A 20596-nucleotide genomic window follows, 5' to 3' on the forward strand; every position below is an offset into this window, starting at 1 on the left:
CGTGTCCGCTCCGAGTGTGAACAGGTATTTGCGTGACTCTTGTTGATACTTGTAGTTCAAAAGTATCTTTTTTAGCGTCGGCTCACTCCTGCATTTCCGAGGCCGCGAGAAACGCCGCGGCAGTTTGTTTCCTTCTACGTCGCTTTGCAAACGACTGGCACGGGGCTTTTACCAACGATGACAGTTGTGTTGACTTCGTAGCGATCGAGTTTGTAGCAGTCAACGAACCGTTTAAATCGTGTTAGCGTCGATATACCACTGCACGGACACGAACCCCAGACAAGAGGTGGTGGAAAGGTCGCCCGTGTTTATGAGAATTGGCTTGAACACTACACATTTACACACAGACAGGACAGGACATACGCAGAGCTCTCTATCAACGAGTGGTTAGCCTGTGTTTGTTATTAAAAATCCACGTGCTCCGAACTATGCCTAGCTCTCTAATTGGTTGTTCGTTTTGCCGAAGACGCCGTTGCCATAGCAACAGCACCGGAAGTCATCGTTTCTCCGTAAGAGGTCGTAACCTTCCACCTCCCACTTAAGAACGCGTTTGTGAATACCGTTCTCGCCTCATCTTACGATGATCGTAACTTTACGAACTTCGTAGCTAAGTTGTCGTAGGTAAGAGGTTTTTTATGAATCTGGCCTCTGGACTCTTTCATACTTCAGCGTCGGCGAACCCAACGCGCACTAGCATAGAACGATCTTCGCCTATTGTTTAGCGCGGTTGCGTGATCAAAGCAGCGATTTGGGGCAGAGAATTTCACTGCGATATGTTCGAAAAGGAAGCAAATGCTGGGTTCACTGTGTGAAAATATTCATTTACTTTCCACCAAATGTAACACAAATGACTGCGAGAAAAAAGAAGATAACAAAGTCGCGTTTATCAAAGCATCCGCCCGCTGGCTTCGACAGTCGCAATGAACTCTCGTTTCGCAGCAGCCTTTTGCATTGATTTACGTATTATATCGAAGGGAGAAGATGATTTATAAACTACTCTATTTACACGTTCGAAAATGTAGCGCACTCCGAATAAATGTTCAGGGCTTCAAATTTGCTCTCATCGCACAACGCTTCTTTCTTTACACTGGGCATTTTTTGTTTCGAGCGGGAACGTCGGCCGGCGCCTGCGACTAGCACATAATTATACATAGCTCATACACGAAGTCGTTCTGAATAATAATCAACCTTACCTCTGGTTTGTCATCGAGCTTCAAGCCTTTCCCGACACCCGGTGAAAGCGCGTCCGGCTCCATAGGCCTACGAAGCTTCTCGGAGAGCCGTCCAAGTACAGACTCGCCCAATCGAGCACGCGGACGTGCAAACTGAACGGCGAGAACAGCACACGACATGAGGTAAGAAAGGCAGATTCAAATCTTGCAAATAAGCGTCGCGCACACGCCTCGGCCCTGACATCCAGATTCCTGGGACTACCGTTCAATGCTCTCGTGGCACTAGTGCGCCTTTCGCCAACGCCCCTGTTAGTTTGGCATGGTTCTGCCGCTGGGAGGCGGGAGTGTCATAGCTTTTTTCCCTCTTGCTTCTGCACATTAGAAATATATTTCTCTAATTTCCATCTTCTTAGCTGAACAAAAACGCTTTCTTGAAAGTACAACGATGGTTTACGGAGTGATAAACGTAATTTCACATGCATAAACATATTTTCAATGGCTCTTGCCAATACTGCCAATCACAAAATGGTTACCGATGACGCCACCTGCCACATGCTTTCAACGAACTGCGTCGCAGCCGGACGTTGAACTGTCTTTTCTCGATCGAATTAAAATACAATGTGCTATTATTTCGTGGCTATTGCTCGTTCCCAGAGAAGCCGGAACCACTAATGAGGTAATAACATAAGAAGTACAGGCCCCTTTAAGTGTTTGCTGAGCCAACCGTTTCGGCGCTAAACCTTTGAGTGTAAAGACAGTCTGTGATTGCGTGACCTACTTTCACCGTGAAGTGTGGCGTGGGCTAAACTAATTTAATCACGATACTATATGTGTATCCATATATGCAAAAAAAAAAAAAATAGTAGAATGGGAGACTCTTGTGTTTCATTACTAACTGATGTGTACGATAGAAGAAAGTATTTTGTCGAAAATTATTTTATCGCATCTTTTTATCCAAGACGTGAGTTGTATATTTTTTTCAAAAGTTAAAATATTTAGTTTCCCTTATAAGATTATTGATTTTGAGCACTACAGTAAAATTAACTCTATTTAAGAATAGCCAAAAATGCGGGGGTGGATGCTGTTAGAAATGCACAAAAAAAAATTGATCATTTGCCTCACTATTGGCGCCGTGTGGGCACTACATAAGGCGCTTTCCTTGGCATCATCATCATCGTTTATGACGCAGCAGAATAAAAGAGAGATCCGGTTGTGCAGCAGATTCCCCGGCTCGTCAGAACCTTTCAGGTGTGCGGATGCTTCACGCTTGTTTAACGCGTGTTTTTATGGTGTGATATATAAGCCATGAAATATATCCCCTCTTGAAGTCGCATAGCCGTGATGAGGAAACATTCTTGTTGCTGAGGTCTCGAAGCTCTGGGATGGCAATATGCTGTTTCCTACACCAGTACTAAAGCGCTGTATCATAAACATAGAATATACAGCTCTTTACCTCAGTACCGCAGCTGCAACAGGGTTAATTATTATTTAATCGGAACGAAACAAATGAAAATAAGATGCAGAAAATATAGCTCGCCACGCCCTAAACGTCCAAGCCAGACTTAAAAAAAAAAATTCTCACTAATGTAGTAAATGATTGAACTAAAATGACTTCGTGTACCCCGTTGGTTTCACTGTGTTCTGTGAATGATGGTCTCTTATTATGTCAAGGTTAATTTATTTTCAAATCCTAGAAACCAGTGAACTCGTTCCCAGCGACAACAGGCTGGAAGACACGGTGGCTGACTCTCACAGCCGTTTCAACTAAATGCCTGCTTATTGTCCCGTTCGACGCGAGACGTGTGAAGTCACCTACGTGATTATAACCTATAAGATCTAGCGGTGACATTTCGGTGTTCTAAAGAGTGCATTATACAGCTGTTATGAATTACGGACGCTCGCGTGCCTGTTATTGCGTACCTAAGGCATATTTGAGCAGCCGGTGTGCTGCGCTTTTTAGTCAGAACTTTTAAATTTATAATCTGTCCTTGAAGACAACTGAATTAAACCAATTAACGAATTGTCTTAATTTGGCAAACCAAGCCTCAAAATTTTAAATATGAGATTTTACTTTTCCTTCTAGGAGAAATCGTGATGTCGCAAACTCCTTTGTCACACATTCAACACTACAGAAAAAAAAAAAAATCCACAATCATTTTGGCTTGTTTTTCACGGTATCCTGCGAATTCTCGCCAGCATCTGTCAATTAAGGAAGGAAGCGTCGGTAGCGGCAAGCTCCATAATGGACAACACATGTGCTGTGCCACGCAACATAACAGCGCGCGCGTGCAAGATGACAGCACGTATTACACTACGGTGGCGGCAAAACACATTTTCCAAAAGTGATTTCTATAGATCCATCAGAGAAAGAATCAAAGACGCCATGACGCACACCGCCTTCTCCTGGCTCGTTTATTAACACCCTAAAGATTTATATTTTAAAAAGTGTTTTGGAAATGCTGTAATTTAGCAGGAAAACAAAAATTGCCAGCGACTTATACTTTTAAGTCTCACAATGCATGAAATGCATTGTAGGGAATTGGTGAGAGAATTGGTGTTTTACGTGACGTAAATTTTCCCGCAAAATTTAGTTGGAAAACTGAACGGTTTTATGGGTCACGTGAAGCGAGGTCGCGCAATGTGATGTCACGTGACGCATGATAGACCGATGAGCGAGCACTACGAGTCAAATCGACCTATCTGAGTTCAATGGTCACTGCCACAATCCGCGAAAATCGTTCGACCAATAGTAAATATATGGGTCACAGCTGCACTTATATTCCTGAGTCCCACTAGAGCGACAAACAGAAACAAACGACAGCGACAAGCCTCGAAACAGAGTCTTTCGCGATTTGACAGGCTTTGTAGAATAGCGGAGGTTATGCTCAAACACGAGCAGCATGCAGGCGAAGGCATGTTGTGGCAGGCTTGCAATCACTCGAGCTTACTTCACGAGCACCGAACTACTATACTCCGTCTCACCAAAACCGTGCAGTATATCCAAAGCTACAGGGAAGCTAGCGTCTGCCAACTTCTTGAAGAGGATGGAAAGGGGGAACAGAAAACAAGGGCTGGAATTCCCCCATTCCTCTTTTCCCTCCTCTTGAAGAGATCGGGATACACTCTGTCCCTTGTAGCTTTGGCAATACTACACGGTTTCAGTGAGACGGAGTATAAACGCCTGCCAAAGCTACTACCATCCCAAGCATGCTGCATGTGTTCGAGGCTTGTCGCTGTCCTTTGTTTCTGTTTTTCGCTTTAGTGGAACTCGGGCATAAAAGTGATCGGGTTCCTACAATGTGATCGTGACGGAAAACTATAAATAACAATACAAAAATAAGCCAGCGGTGTACGAAGCTTTTGTTGATACTGCCGCTCAAGTTGTGTTGGCGTCGCCCAAATGGCCTGGTGGACGATTCTCCTTTTTGTTTGTCATGGTTTCAATTTTGCAAGTTATCGGCCTTTAATACCCATCATTGATGCGAACACCCCAACTGCGCCACAATAGAGCGGCTGCCAGTATATGGTGTCCAGTACATGCGGCACACTGCACTCCCACGAACGGCAAGGAACCAGGGAGCGTTGCCCTGGCTACAAAAGGTCATCACCGGCATGCGGCATGGATGTCATATGAGACGAGCGGCCACAATGAACAGTCGGATTCTTCAATGTTACTTATGACCATGTTCTCCTATAATCACTCACTACTTGTGTCACTCAGGGTCTGGCGTTCTTATTGGTTAGTGCCGCGATTGCGTAGCCTACACAACGTTAATCTTGTGCCCGTGACTCGCCACCACATGCCTTTCTCAAGCTCTCAATGTGTAAAAGATTAAATGTAGTGTCTTCTTGTTTTTGAGAATTTTAGCTTCGCGTTCCTCCACTGAGTTGGCAATACAACAACAAAGCGTTCGCAGCTGATATTTCGAATAGTTCTACCCGCCAAGAAAGGTGATGACTTTTACAATACAATGAAGTTTTTTTGTTTTTTTTTTACATTCGGGACGTTTTAGGAACCGGAACAAATCTACCCGCCTTGCCCCGTTGATGGTGGTTGTTTTGTGCACGCTTTTATAATTTGAACAGAAGTATGCGTTCATTAGTTCTTAGTATCCGTCTACCCATGACTGCTTTTTCTTCGTGATAATCCTACAGAAAAACCCAGTATAACTTTTCACTCTCTAGATTAAGGAACTGGAAATCTAGATGAAATTGTTTGTTTAAACGTAAAATCCAGGTTGGAGACAAAAGACAAATTCTGAAAACCTAAAGTCCATATGGAGCATAGATAGATTTCCAGTTCTGAAATCCAGATAGCGAAAAGTTATAAGGTTGTTTTTTTTTGGTAGGGAATATGGTGTATATGCAAGACACGAAGTGGTGTGCGTTATCTGATTTTCACGCTAATGATTAATTTGTTCTTCAACGTAGTTATCAAAACCCGCTTTTTGATCTGCACAAGACTGGCTCTTTGGGTGAAGATATTCCTGTGCTTTTGATGTTTCAATGTCACCTTTCGGTCCTAGAATGTGTGGAAAACAATATAGACAAGATGTAAATAGAAGCGTTACCAATATATTCAAGTTGGATGAAACCCCTACCAAAAGTTGTGTACGATTAGAATGTGCACTACATATAAGTTTTCAAAAATAAACTGTTTTAGGCAGATATTGTTTTGACATTTAGGAGGCTGCAAAGCAAATTAGTTCTCCCATATGCATGCCCAGCAGCTTGTGTTGTTTCTACATAAGTAAAATAACCTTATTTATAATCAAGCAAATTCACCTTTCAAGTTTATTTTATCCAAACTATACAAACAGCTATAACAGTTTAGATCAAACTTTATATGTTTTCCAGGTATCCCGGGCCCCGTGATGTCCGCTTATATTGTCACACGAAGCAACCGTATACGTCTTCACGTGTGGAGACCTCCTGCGAACAAAAATAAATTAGGTGGCAAACAAAACACATGTAGCGGATTGGAAGTTAAAACCAAATTACTTGAAATACTTGCAGCACAGTGTTTTTATTTTCGGTTATATTTATGCGTATAAATGCCAAAGAAAGACAGGTCATTCGAAATTGTGTCAGGCGTACACGATTATTATCTTATCGAAAACGTTTTTCCTTCATATTAGTATGCGCATATATTCAGTACAAAGACAACATTCAGAAAAGTAATGCTAAACACATTTCCTTAACTTCTGTTTTCCTAGATTTTGGCGGCATACATGTTGTAAATTATACAAATCGAAATAACGATTAGGGGGATTTTTTCATTTTTAAGAGGTACCATTGCTGCTATGCTCGATTATAGAAAAAGTTTAATTTATATATACAGAATTGTTCATGCTACAGATGTCTCTTCGGTGAACGCAGTAGCAATGTGGCACACACCGTATTTTTTTATATTAAATTTGAAGAAGAAGTAAAATTTGTTCTAGGAGAGATTTCCAAAAATACAAATGACCAACACAAAAAAGTGCCATCCAAAGGTCACATATCAAGCGAACTGAGAGTAATCTCGTCAGCATCACTTAACCACGTCACTTGACGTGGTGTGTTGCTCTGTGTGGTGCGTAACGGGACCACCACACTTGACGAAGAGTCGAAAAGTCTCGATATATACTAGAAAGCACTGACGCTACCGGCCTTGCACCGTGTTCGACCTGCAATCTTTTTTTTTTTTCAGAGATTGACAAAGAGGGTTAAAGACGTTTAGAGGACATGGTTACTTACTTGAACGCTTGCTTGCACATTTAAGGAAACTTCATGTGCCCTTATCCTCGGAATCCCCCAAATCCGCCAGGTGGCCCAAATCCTAAACAGCGAAGAAAATGTCCAATCAAATGCAACATCAATGATCATCAATTTGATGTTTTTGGGCTCACTCGCTATTCAGTGTATAGCTAGAAGCGGAATTTTCATAAACGGCTACACTTTGTGGTAGCCTTTACGCGATATTTTTTGGTATATTTCAAAATGAAACATAGCCTATACGAATACAACTTTAAGAAGAGTAAATTATTTTAAGTCGATATATGAAAACTGTATTGGTGTACTTTTTTTACAAGCGGGAGATTTATTGAAAGCTTTTGCAACACTTTGAAGCTATGGATAAATCCAATGACTATGTTTTTTTTCAGGTTGTTATTACGCACATTGTGCTCACATATTCTTAGCTGCTGTATAGTTTATTTGGCAAATACGGCACCTTCAAAGTGTTCCGCAAATTATTTGGCATAAAGCCGGACACGCGCGGCGCCCCTCCGCAGTCATTCATCCCCTTACATTTTCATTTGCTGACATAACGAGCATTTAAAAAGGCGTCCAATTTTAGAAAAAAAAAATAAAGCAGACTACTGGCTCTGTAGTTTAGAGGGCACCTATCAAATTCGAAACTCGTCTCGTGCGTTACCCTCTTTTTAAGCTCTATCGTAATGAGCCAATACTATAATATTCTTGTGTTTTTTTACATAAATTTAAACCTAAAACGGGTTGTGGAAAAACTGCCTCATTTTTTATGTTTTTTGGACGAGCGCACTCACTAATGTTCTGCACTAAAAGATGGTAAAACTGATTCCAGGGGTGTCCGACCGTGAAAACTATGTCAATTTGATTTGTGTTTGTGCAACGGGCTTGCCTTTGATTTCTATTCGCTTTGTTTCGCGTGAGTTGAGGGGCGGTTGCGCCAACGTGCAAACAGCCCTTAAACACTTCCTGTTCTGAAATAGACGGCGGGTGTTACAGTGTGTGCGAGACCAAATCGACGTTCAATCTTTGGGAAATTGTCGCTTATAGTCGGGTCAGACGTAATTCACTCTTTCGGGAAAAGAGAGTCTAGTAAAAAATAGGAACTGCAGGCGGACCAGAAGTGTGCCAGTGCTACTTCATTAGGTGGCAGCGCAAAGTTTGTTGCGCCACAAAAGAAGGGGAGAATATTTCAGCTTTGTTCGCGTTGACGAGACTCACGGTCATCACGCCTGGAAATCATCCCGACGGCAAACTCCTTCAGATAATTCATAATACGGGTGAGATAGCGCGTAGAATATACCAAGAAAAGTATTCAGAAGAAAAGGACAAGATATTGTCATCGACTTTGGTATACAAGATACTCTAAAAGCGCAGAAAATATTTATAGTGCATTATCTTAAGTTGGGTATCTGTGACAAGTACAAGCCAAGACTTCACTAGGTGTTAGAATAAAGTGAGATAAAAAATTGCAGCTCAGTGAAAGGGTTAGTTACTGCACCATTCGTGACCGAGCGCATGGCATTTAAGCTAATCGAATTAATTTAGCGCCGAAAATGTTTTTATCTTAGACAAATATTTGCCTGCGAAGAAGAGAACTGTGAGGTGTCTGGCAATCAGTCTACTTGTCTAAAACTAAGTTGAAGTCCACATTCATTAGAAGCACCCGGCTATCTTCGCTCGAGAGTTCACTTACCTCCGCAGTTTCTTTGGCATTCCTGCAGGGATCTGAAATTGTTAGCGCCCCCCTGGCATCCGCCGTAGAGGAACTGCTCGCAGCGACCGCGGTTGCAGAAATACCGAGGAATTGCAGCCCTGCAGGGTCCAGTACCTCCAGGCCGGAAAATATCAGGATATCCGCGCTCTAGAAGGTAGTACACAATGACCATTCAGTTGCTTATAAACGTGCATTAAAAAACGAATTTTGTGGAGCCGGTGGCACGCTGTTAGGAAAGATGATATAATCTAAAAGTGATATTTGATACCTTAATAACATTCGCTATTAAGAATGCAGCCGGTAAATGACATGGCAATTTAAATGTAAACTTAACAGTGTCAAGGGTTTTATGATTACTTAATCATTCCAGAATCGCACTTAAAGTAAAACTAGCTCAGGTTTCGCGTACGAGGGGGACGTGGCACGGAATAGAAGTAGAACTTGTCAGAGTTAGCCACTTTCCAAGCACCTGCGCTAGATGAATCACCGTCCGCGACACTTCCCCATCTAAGGCTATCTAAGTATCTGACGCTGCAACAACATGGTTTTATTAAAGGGCGCTCTGTCGAAACTAACCTTTGTACTTTTCTACACAACGCAGCCCCGGTCGTTTCAAACCGAGGGCAGGTTGACTCGGTATATTTCGATCTTACAAAGGCTTTCGACAAGGTTGACCATGCTTTGCTTGTACATAAATTGAAACAATATGGTTTCGCCCCTAAACTTTGTGAATGGGTTTATAGTTACTTGTCATCGAGGAAAAATTTTGTTCGAGTTGATACGGTTTTATCTAATCCGTTTTTCCCAACTTCAGGCGTACCCCAGGGGTCAGTGTTGGGGCCACTGTTGTTCCTGGTATTTATAAATGATATTTTAAAGTGTGTAAAGTTTGCTAAAGTGCTTTTATTTGCCGATGACATTAAGTTATTCTCAAGTATTTGTTCTGAAAAAGATTGTGATGCGTTACAGTCTGATGTTTCGAGTATTTTGCAATGGTGCTCATCCAACCGTTTGCCTTTGAATATAAACAAAACTAAAGTCATCTCGCTAACTAGACGTAAAAATCCCTTACATTTTAAGTACACGTTGGGAAACTGTATTATTACTCGAACTGATATGATCAGGGACCTCGGGGTGTTAGTCGATTGCAAACTGACGTTCAGTTCTCATGTAACTACTATTTGTGGTACCGGGTTCAAAATGCTTGGTATGATCTCCCGTTTGACTCGGCACTTCCAAGCACCTGAGGCCATATTACGTTTATTTTGTGCTCTGGTCAGGCCCAGGCTCGAATTCGCTTCTGTCGTGTGGAACCATTTAACGGAGACTGAATCTAGACGTATTGAAGCGGTGCAAAGGCGTTTGGTTCGCATAGTCTATGATCGATACTTCCACAGGAGACTTTACTTCGACCACCATTCTCTGCTTAAGATTTTGAATCTCAGCACTTTGGATGACCGAAGGCATTGCCGAGATGCGGCTTTTCTACAAAAGCTTATCCAGGGTGTAATTGACGTACCTGACCTTCTGGACAGCATAAAGTTACGTGTGCCAACGAAATTCACGCGACAGTTCGACATGTTCTACCCCAACATGCGATTAAAGGAGTCACCAATCTATCGTATTCAGACATCATGCAACCTCCTTGTCCAGCACGATTTTTTTTTCATGCCTTATTTTACCTTTAACACCTGATGTGTATTTTATGTACTTTGTTACGACTGTTTTATTATGCTGACTGTTCTAATATGAGTATTGTGGTTTCCATATGTTTGCATGTTTCATAGGAATCTGACTTCTGTGCACCAATGTCAAAACCATTATGGTGTTTTTGGGCACGCAATAAATAAATATCAATCAATCAAAAGGCTGTGCGTCTTCCGTGTCGACGCAATAAAACAAAAGGCCGGTTAGAAAGGGCGACGACGCGACGCTTTGAGAAGACGCGGAAGCGCTTGCCAGGCAGGCAACGACTTGAAGTAAGCATCCACTGGGTTCCGTGCAATTTTTCGAGGCAAAATTACGTTGTTTTTTTTTTGTTTTTTTTTGTGTGTGTACTTAGATAAAAGATGTGGAAAATACAGACTGCAAATTCTTTTATCAATAAAATCGTTACACTACCCATTTAAACAGCCAGTTGATATTAATTCGTTATTCTTTGCCAATACCAAAATCTTTATTTTTTAAAAATCACCTTTATCCGCGTTCAAAATCCACTCCAACCTCAGGTTGGTTGTATTTCTCATGAGATAAATGACAGTTGGTTCTGAGCTTTCGCTGTGAACCACCTCAAATATGACGTTCACTAAATATGCCTTGGTATTCAGTTTGCAGGGCACGACTTGAACCAGGAAATTTAAAGAGTAAATTGCTTTCGATTAAACAGTTTCGGTGCCGAATGGTGGTAAAACAAAACCAAAAATTTGGCAGCTAAATAAACGAGTAAGCTGAGTTTGAGACGTCTTCCTGTCTATTTCTGTCTCTTCTACGTTTTGATGCTTCTTCTCTACTTCAGAATCAGGTTCATTCAACATGGTTAATACTTACTAGCTCGCCTGCACCGTTATGATATTTTCGCAAATCCCTAATCTGTCCAAAATTATAATATACTACTGCTAAATGGGGCCCCGCTCACTCGCTACTAATTCGTTGTATTGAATCCATTCGTGACCGCTCAGCTCATTTCATATTGACAAACTGTCATCGCACTTCCAGCGTTTCTATAAAAAACAAAAAAAAAACACTTTAGGTCTGCTGTACCTCCAAGAAACTTCTTGCTTGTTTTTTTGTTGTTTTTTTTCTTCATAAATTGTTTTATTATGATGCTATTTTTCGTCATAAACTAATTACTTCACCATCCTACAGATCTGCTCACATTGATCATAACCATAATGTTGGTATTCCAAATTTAGAATTTCATTATTTCGATATTCTTCTTTTGTTATATTTGAAACGTCGATAGACTAGAAGAACCTTCTCGCCTCTATTGCTTGCATCGATATAATTTTTTTTGTCTAAGATTGCTATTAATAATGTGTGCTTTTTATTGCTTATATAGACAGCGCTCTCCACAATTCAATTTCAAATAAATGACAGAAATAATGTTAATTAAGGTCATAATAAATCGGTTCGTTAAGCATTAGCCTAAAGTGACGAAACAAAATCAAATGTAAATTAGGTTGCGTTAAAGTCCATTGGGTCAAGAGTAACTCCAACATAGTCAAAAGAGTATTATTAACGTAAAGGGATAGCTCGCAATAGATCAATTTGTGGTATAATAACTCGGCTGGATTTAATGAGAAAATTCACGTCACGCGATCTTTACACAAATTCAATTCTCCGCTAAATTTAGCGTGGAAATGAATTGGTGTTAAGCTCACGTGAGGCCGATTTTTCCGCTAACACTAGCGGAGAAACGGAATTTGTCCGCTACATCTAGCGGAGGAACTGAATATCCTCCCAAAATTTAGCAGGGAATGAATTGGTCTTGAGGTAACGTGCCGTAAATTTCGCCGGTAAATATAGCGCGGTTACGCCGACGCCGACACCGACGCCACGAAACTTGGAAACGGGCACCTAAGAGCTGTGCTCTAAAATTTATGGCAAATTGCTAGGCAATTCGTTTGGATACGCCAAACGTTCTAGCATCACAAACGTTGCACCTCGTGGCTACACCGATGTGCAATCGGTACCATGTAATGTAAATTTCCAGCTAAGATTGGGGGGAGAGGGGGGGGGGGGGAGCTGCATTGGTTTATAGGCCAGTTCACGTAAAACTTATCCCTAAATTTAGCGAAGAAACTGAATTTGTGTATAGGTTACGGGACACGAAGCCATGTGACGTCATTTTCCTGCTAAATGTAGCGGGGAAATCAAATCGGCATTGAGGTCACGTGACGTCGATTCCTCCGCTAAATTTTGCGGGGAAACTGAATTGGTGTTGAGGTCACGTGACGCCAATTTTTCAGCTAAATTTGGCGGGAAAATTGATTTTGTGTAGAGGCTATACGTCACACGAAGTCGTGTGACGACATTTTCCCCGCTACATATAGCGATGAAACTAAATTGGTAATAAGCGTAGGTGACCTCAATTTTCCCGCTAAATATATCGGGAACAGTTAACCTGACCTTACTTAATCTGGCTTCATGAAATCTGAGCAACTAAGTTCACATGACGTGAGCTCATGTGACATCGTTTTTCCCACTACATTTAGCGAGGAAATTTAACAGGCATTCAGGTCACCTCAAGTCAATTTCTCGCTAAATCTGGCGGGGAAACTTAATCTGGTTTCACAAGATCCGGAGCAACCATAGCAACGTGACACAAAATCATGTGACACCATTTTCCCGCTAAATATAGCGGGAAAATTTAATTGTCACTGAGGTCAAGTGACGTCAATTTTCTGGCTAAATTTAAAGAGGAAACTAAACCAGGCTTTACGAAATCCGGAACAACTAGGCAAAGAACGTTTCAAGCTAAAAATTAAAAGACGTTAAGAAATCTCTGTGAAACGAAAGTAGAGCGTGGCTTCTGTGGAGGAAGAGGGAATGGTACGGAGGGGAAGGTATGCCCCCTCCTGCTCCGCACGCTCTACTTCTCCTCCTCTCCCCTCTTCTCCCCTCCTTCTCCTCTACCTTCCTCCTCCCTCATCCTCCTCCTCGCCTCCACCTCCTCCTCATCTATACTTTCCCTCCTTCCCACAGTCTCCCCGCTAAATTTAGGTGAAGAATTGACACCACATGACCTCAACACCAATTCAGCTTTCCCCACTAAATTTAGCGGGGAAAATGACGTCAGATGACATGGTATCACGTCAACTATGAAACAATTCAGTTTCTCTCTAAATTTAGCGGGACAATTGTGGTAACACTCCAGTGCATCACAAAATTGCCCGCTAAATTTAGCGGGAAATTGAATTGGTATTGAGGTCACCTGATGTAAATTTACCCGCTAATTTTAGCGCGGTTACGCCGAAGCCACAAAACATGGAAACATGCGCCTAAAAGCTGAGCTCTAAAACTTGGGAAACGCTTAAGCTTTGCCTTTAAGAGTGGAACGGGATAACGTTATCGGGTCCCGCTCGCAAAGCCTTCTCATAAAAACGAGTGCTAGTTGCCAAGCCGCGCAAGCGTGTGTGCGAGGTCTAGTCGGTAGCGTCATGTGTTACGTGACGTCACACGTCACTGTAACGTCATGACCCTATTGCCCCGCTAAATGTGTCGAAAATATTCCGCCCAATTTCGCGGGAAACTTTTCTGTTAGATCTTGCGAACATTTTCAAGTTAAATTTGGAGGGAAAATTTTCCACTAAGCTTGGCGGGAAAATTTTCTGCTACATTTAATGAAAAACATTTTGCGCCAAATTTAGCGGGTGATCCTTTAAAGCAAAGCGCGCAGCCACGTCCGGCAGACGTGACTGCACGCGTTGCATTATGGGATTTTTCGGTCCGGTTAACGCCGACGCCGGATTTTCTACAACACGAGCTCCTAAACGCTATCGCCCTAATATCAGGTGTTCCCAACAAAATCTGCTTGTATAAGGAATTACTCAAAGTTATCAAAAGTGTATTTGAAACAAGAACACTGAAGGTAAATAGGTACATGCATATATTGTGGATTAAACTGACTGACATCGGGACTAAATTGGCTAGCACTGGGATTGAAAATGGATGGCGCTTGAATTAAATTGAATCGCTCTTGGATTTAGCTGAAAGTCGCTTTGATTGAAATGAGCGGGGAAACCCGTAGTTCTAAGCATGCACTTCGAACATCGATTTCAGATATGACATTCTGTGACCACTCCCTATAGCTAGCTTTCAACACATCTCAAATATAGCTTTCAATACGCATAATGGTTAGATATATTAAAATCCAGGACGACAATGTCTAAGCGAACAATGTGAAACCTCGATACAGAACCGCAGGGCAAGTTCCTTTCTTGTTTTTCGCGGCACTGCTTTCAACATTCGTTTGATGAAGGGGATAAACACAAACAAGACGTAGTAGGGCGTGGCAACCTTTACGTGTTATGGGAGTTTCCGAGGAAAAAACGGGTTGTACTTTGCGTCTTGAAGCAATCTGCAGTTTCTTGCTTTATTTGTGCAATTTTATACAACTCAATAGCTTATTCCCTTTTTGTGAGTAGAATTCGCCTTCTATATGCATGCGCATTTCAATATGACGAATTCTCGCGAATGTAAGAAATATCTCACGAGGACACGGACACCACGATACATATTTCTGGCATTTTAAAAACGTATTTTGTGGTCCCAAACAGGAACATCAGTTCAAAAAAGCTGGAGGGGAGGGGGGAAGGGGGGGGGGGGGGGGGGGGCTAGTTGGTCTTCATCATTGATTTTAAACATCCTGCTTTTCTTGTGGACATGCCGTTATTCCCTTGTCTCAGTTTTGTCTTTGTCCTCCTGGCAGTGCAGTTTAAAATAAATAGGACGTCTGAATCGACACCTATTGAGTTGCGAGTCATACTACACCACGCGGAGTTACATGTTTTGATTCATTTGCATAAGTTTATCAAATACCACTAATTTACGGAAATGATATATATATATATATATATATATATATATATATATATATATGTTTAATTTGCATTAAAGGTGGTGCGCAACAATGTTTGGACTTCAAGTAAATATTTGTGACAGTTGTTCATTATCACGTCTGGATCAAGGAACTGAAATATAATTTTGCCGGTGCACGTTAGTTCTTTTTTTTTCAATTGTCAAACAATTCACATTTTGGACGACTCCCAACCACTCTCAACCCTTACACCGTCTTCCGAGTCAAGTCAACGCCACCTAGAGCAAAGGACGCAGCGCTCTGAGTTATGACGTCACAGATTCACGACGAGTGGGCCGACCTGAGACGAATACTTCTCCGCAACACATACTCTCTCTTTTTTTTTTTTTTTTCTTAAGTGTGTTTTTTCAAAGACACCGAGCGGCGCATGCTCCCGCATTTTTTTTTTTCTTTTTTAGCTTTTTCCGAGCACAGGGTTCTCCCGGGGCAGTTGCGCAATGGGCAAATTTTTGCCTCCTTAGCGCACGGCGGCTTGCACAAGTTTCGCGGCGGGAGTACGCGAACCTGCTCTAACCGTCTCTTCTCTTTTGTCTTTTGTGTTTGGTGTGCGTGGCGGTTTGAGCGTGGTGGTTGTCAAGTTACGGGCGGCTTTTGGGCTAGCAATGTCTCATAAATTCTGTGCCCCTGGGTGCCATGGGAACTATGAAACGTCGTCGAAGAAAGTGTCGGTGTTTAAGTTCCCGGAGGATCAAGAACTCCGAAAAGTATGGGTGCGGGCCATACCTCGAAAAAAACCTGGTTCTATCGACGCATACCAGGGTGAGAACTCTCATATCTTTTTCACGCTTTTTCTTCTTTTTTTTTAGTATTGAATTTATTTTGTTGAATTTTACGCTGACGTGGCAGCGAAGGCGACAAGCGCAAGCTAGCTCTCGCTTTTAATTTTAGAAACGTATCTTTGTAGCGCGAGCTCCCGTTTTCAAAACCAGGGTCAGGAGCCTGTAGCCTTCGCTCTATGTTCCCTTCTTGTTCCTACATCTGTGGCGCATATTATTAAAGGAATCAATGAAATCGTGGAGGTCTCGAAATATGAGGGAAATTTTACCATGGACGCCGAACAAAGGAACGTGACTCAGAGACGACTTTTAAGAACCAGTGACTTCTGCGAAGGACAATCCCAATGTGCATTTTTTGTGCAGCATTTTTGACTGTCTGGACGCCTGGCTTGACGTATGGGAGAGCGAGAACCTTACCAGTCGCACGCTAACCAAGGAGACTCACGGAGCACTCCGTCAAACAACCCGTGCACTTGTACAGATCACCAAATACTGCTTCACTGAACACGGGCTGAACTATCTCCTGCTGGGAAAGATTCAGACTGATAGCTTGGAAGACCATTTCGGGAAGCACAGGCAGCTGGCTGCCTCGCAATATCACATATCTATAAGGCAGCTTTATGAAGGTGAAAATAAGCTGCGACTGCAAAGTACGTTGCCGACATTCCCGTGTGAAGACGAGCGATGGGAGGAGCTTGAAAAATAAGTAGACACGCCACGGCCTTGCTTAAACATAGTATAGTTACAGGAGAGGCAGTGTCACAAGCGATAAATTAGACCCTCCCATGCAGTCCTAGTCTCCGTGGCAGGGTACACAGTTTATGCCGCTTTGAAAAAGCCGAAATGTCAAAAATTCAGGGCGGCGCTTACCGAAGAAGATAAGACGGCAACAGTTTCACTTGCGCAGGAGAACAACTCTCTTGTCAAGCAATTGGATCGAGGGGGACTCCTTTATCCAGCTATGTCCGCCGTTAATGCCATGACACACAATTACGTTGTTGCTCAAGAACCCTCCAAGCAAGCAGAATTCATGAAGGTTCCGATCCAGCGTCAGTTCGTCAGCGAGCTTACAATGGAACTGCTGTCTACCAACGAGACTTCTGACTTCGAAGCATGCGAAGTAGGACACAAAGTGATAGAAAAAACCGTAAAGGTGCTGGCGAGCTTGTGAATATTAACCATGTTGAATTAACCTGAGACTGGGCTGGAGAAGAAACATCAAAACGTAGAAGGGACAGAGAATAGACAGGACGACGTCTCTTGAGACGTCGTCCTGTCTATTTTCTGTCCCTTCTACGTTTTGATGTTTCTTCTTTACTCCAGTCTCAGGTTAATTCAACAGAAAGTGAGCTCGTGCTGAAGAACTTGTTCTGGTGCGCAGCACGAACATTGTGCTGGAAAACTATTGTGGAAAGGGGAACGAAAAGCTTATGAGGCTGATTCCAAGTCAAAGAAAAGAAAATGTGAAACCCTAAAATCTAAATAATTATTTTATATTCAGTGCAACAGTTGTCATAGCATTATTATTGCGTACATTGCCGTACATGTGCTGTGTCTTAGTGTTGCGAAAGCTACAGAGCGGCGTCTAAGTTGCTTGTGTTTGAATACAAGAAGAAGGTGTGGATACACGAGAATATACAATCTGAAGCTTTCAAAGGTAATAGAACTGATATTCACAGCATCTATTCGTAGTGTGAATGAACGCGGGTAGATGTGTGCATGAAGCCCCCACAGCTGCATGTGTCCCTTACTGAGATTTATGCTTTAAGTTTGCTAAGTTTGCTAAGTTTGCCAGCACTCGGTTAAATCAAAACTTGTGCACTTCGATTTAGGCGGCGTCTTTCCCTCTTTTTTGTGTCTTTTCTGCATTTAATTTTTCGTCTTTCTGTCTCAGTGTCGGATTAATTACTTTATACTAAACATTCCTCGGCTCGCCTGCAGTTTTGTTTTTATTATTATATGTTTACTTCTGGTAAACAATGCATTTCAACACATTACATTTTTTAGTGCTCCTAAAGCCCAAATTTTTTTAATAATCTTCTTTTCATTAGCTTTAGATAAGAATTCAGTAACAGTAATGTGCAAGCATCATCTTCCTACTTGATTGTTGCTGTTATGCATTTTGGCGGGTCCCATCAGTTACAATAACGTTTCAGGGCATTTATTATTTTTTTTTTGCGTCTTTAATTTCCTAGAGATAATTAAAGTACCCAAGATTTGGATGCCTAAAACGAAGACCCATCTCTCACAAAACGTCTTGAACCTTGTTCTTTCATATCATAACAGTAATTGTACGTCCTAATATGCTGCCCGTGCAACAAAATATATTTCCCAGTGATATAGACATTTATCAATCCTTTTTATCAATTAATAAACGTTCGGGTGAATAAAAAATGCCATTCTACGTCGGCAAACCTATGCGCGACGCCTTCAGTGCAGCGCTTTTCCGTGGCGCTCGCCAGCCGACTCGTGTGACGTCACCGGAGGAGCGTTGCGGCCTTCAGCTCTAGGTGATGTTGGTCAAGTGCGCAGTGACGTGCTCGCGTGTGCACTGGGACACGGAGAATTCAGTTGGGTTCTCTTTCAGAGCCTTCAGCGCGGGAGGCCTTTACTTGCGGTACACATGACGACCTTGAAGTTTCGTCTGGGCGATGCAGAGAGAAGGTGAGAAAAAAAAGGGGGGGGGGGGAGGGAGAGAGAGAGAGACCGCTGGCCGTGGCGTAAGGAAGTTAAACTGAGGTAGTCAACGGGAGGTTCAAGCGCCTCAAGGGAGGAATGTTTTTTTGTTTTGTTTTTTTTACCACGGAAAGATGGCGCCACTAAAACTTAATATATAGTACAACTCTGTGTCGGTGATATAAGGTTTTTGACGCATTTATTCATGTTCAAACGACAATATTTTCAAGATATAGCATTAGATTGAGCACCTAAGGGCACATCTGGGGCAACTTATTGCAATCCACACAGGTGTTCGTCACGCCTTAGTTCCCCAGGCCGCCACCCTGCGGCTGCAAATCGGGAAATATGTCGTCTAGGTTTTGCTATTACGCAACAGAATCGCGACATTTCGAAAGAATGAGGTGGTTTCCTAATAAGTTTTGGTAAGATACACTATGTAAAAATTAAAACTGGAAGTTATTTCGAAGTTAAAATGTTTGCATCGCCCCTATAAGCACATTATTGATTGCAGTTCAACCGCACCATATTCGCGGTACGGTGTTATTGGACTACAAGTATACTTAAAACCAGGTTATTCCACCGCTTGAAGCAATTCACATTTAGTCGAAGTATTGGCGCCAATTGGAGATCCTCTTAAACATGAACATTGTGAATTTAGAATTTCAATTGGAAAAGTCTTTACCAAAACACTTCATCGCAATACAGTTTACGTGGACCTTCAAACAAAATAGTAGAGATCTTTAAATAAAATCTTCCGTTGAGATGTAGCGTTAGATAAAATTAGCTACTAAGAAAGACGTAAAACATGTATATGATATGAATAAATTAAACACTATATAGCACGATTGCAATTGATGTCACTAGAGTGATATATTCTCTATTTAAAAAAAAATATATCGCAGCGTCGACTACATCGTTAAATATTTTAGACTTATGTACTTCACCCAGCCGAAACATAAAAATGTTTCTTAAATAAAACAAAAAAATTAGATAAATCCAGCCAATGTACTTAAGCAAAAAATAAAACAGTGTGGAGTGAAGCAATTAGTGCTCTAAGATTATTTAAAATTACTAAAAAACCAAAAAAGTACTTACGCGCCATGCACGCTGCTGCGAATAGGAGCACGCAAACCAGCAGGAGAGCTTTCATTTTGAATTCACACGTAGAACTGGTGGACAACTTTCGGCCTGTGAGGCTTGCCTTGTGAAACCTGTTGCAATTATGTGTCTTGCAACCATGCAATCAAGAGATGGAGTGAGTTGCTAAAGGTACTCGCCACCGCAATAAAGAAGTGAACTCAAAAAACGAGTTCTTCAGATCAGCGCCAATAGAACTTTGGCGTAGTGTAAGACAGCGCAGGGTTTCCCGGATCTAGTGGATGTTACTTTATCTGGCCAGTCGTTTCCGCGTAATATCTGCGACAAACGGATGCGAAAACATCCTAGGGGGAAGTTGTTCGGTTGTTCGAAGGTCAGGGGCGATGCTTCGCTAAAACTACTCAAGTGGGATTCCCTCACTGCCATTTATAGCAACTATTCGAAGTCAGTGCTTTAGTTTTTTTCGTCTCTTTTTATGAGAATGTACTGGAAAGTATACTATTATAGCTGTAGAGCTGTGGTGTAGTTACTTCACTTGAAATATTGCTAATTGAAACAAGAGAAGGAGCATGTTCGACTTCACGAGGATTGCTTTACAGGCATCTAAAGTGTTACCGATATAACTAATAGAGGCATTGTTTTTCACGAAATACAACCGGGAGTGGTATCACAAAACTTTAGATCAAAACTTGATATATGCCATATAAGGTGTTAATAATATTATATTTCTGGCACCTACTCAACCAGAGTTAAGCTCTCGTGGAAACCTGGGCAAGACGTTCGGTGTAAATATGTTTATAGTTGT

The 20596-nt window shown here is 41.9% G+C and overlaps 1 long non-coding RNA gene across 1 annotated transcript; it reads right to left on the reverse strand.

The window, feature by feature from the left end:
• Nucleotides 1-5936: 5936 nt before the first annotated feature.
• Nucleotides 5937-20022, reverse strand: LOC120849013. The gene is made up of 4 exons (XR_005717832.1): nt 19789-20022; nt 8620-8787; nt 6912-6993; nt 5937-6104 (listed from the first exon to the last, which is right to left on the reverse strand). It is a non-coding gene; the product is annotated as an uncharacterized LOC120849013 (long non-coding RNA).
• Nucleotides 20023-20596: the final 574 nt, after the last annotated feature.

The sequence above is a fragment of the Ixodes scapularis genome, unplaced genomic scaffold (genome assembly GCF_016920785.2).
Source record: "Ixodes scapularis isolate PalLabHiFi unplaced genomic scaffold, ASM1692078v2 PGA_scaffold10__122_contigs__length_95168666, whole genome shotgun sequence".
Taxonomy (NCBI): domain Eukaryota; kingdom Metazoa; phylum Arthropoda; class Arachnida; order Ixodida; family Ixodidae; genus Ixodes; species Ixodes scapularis.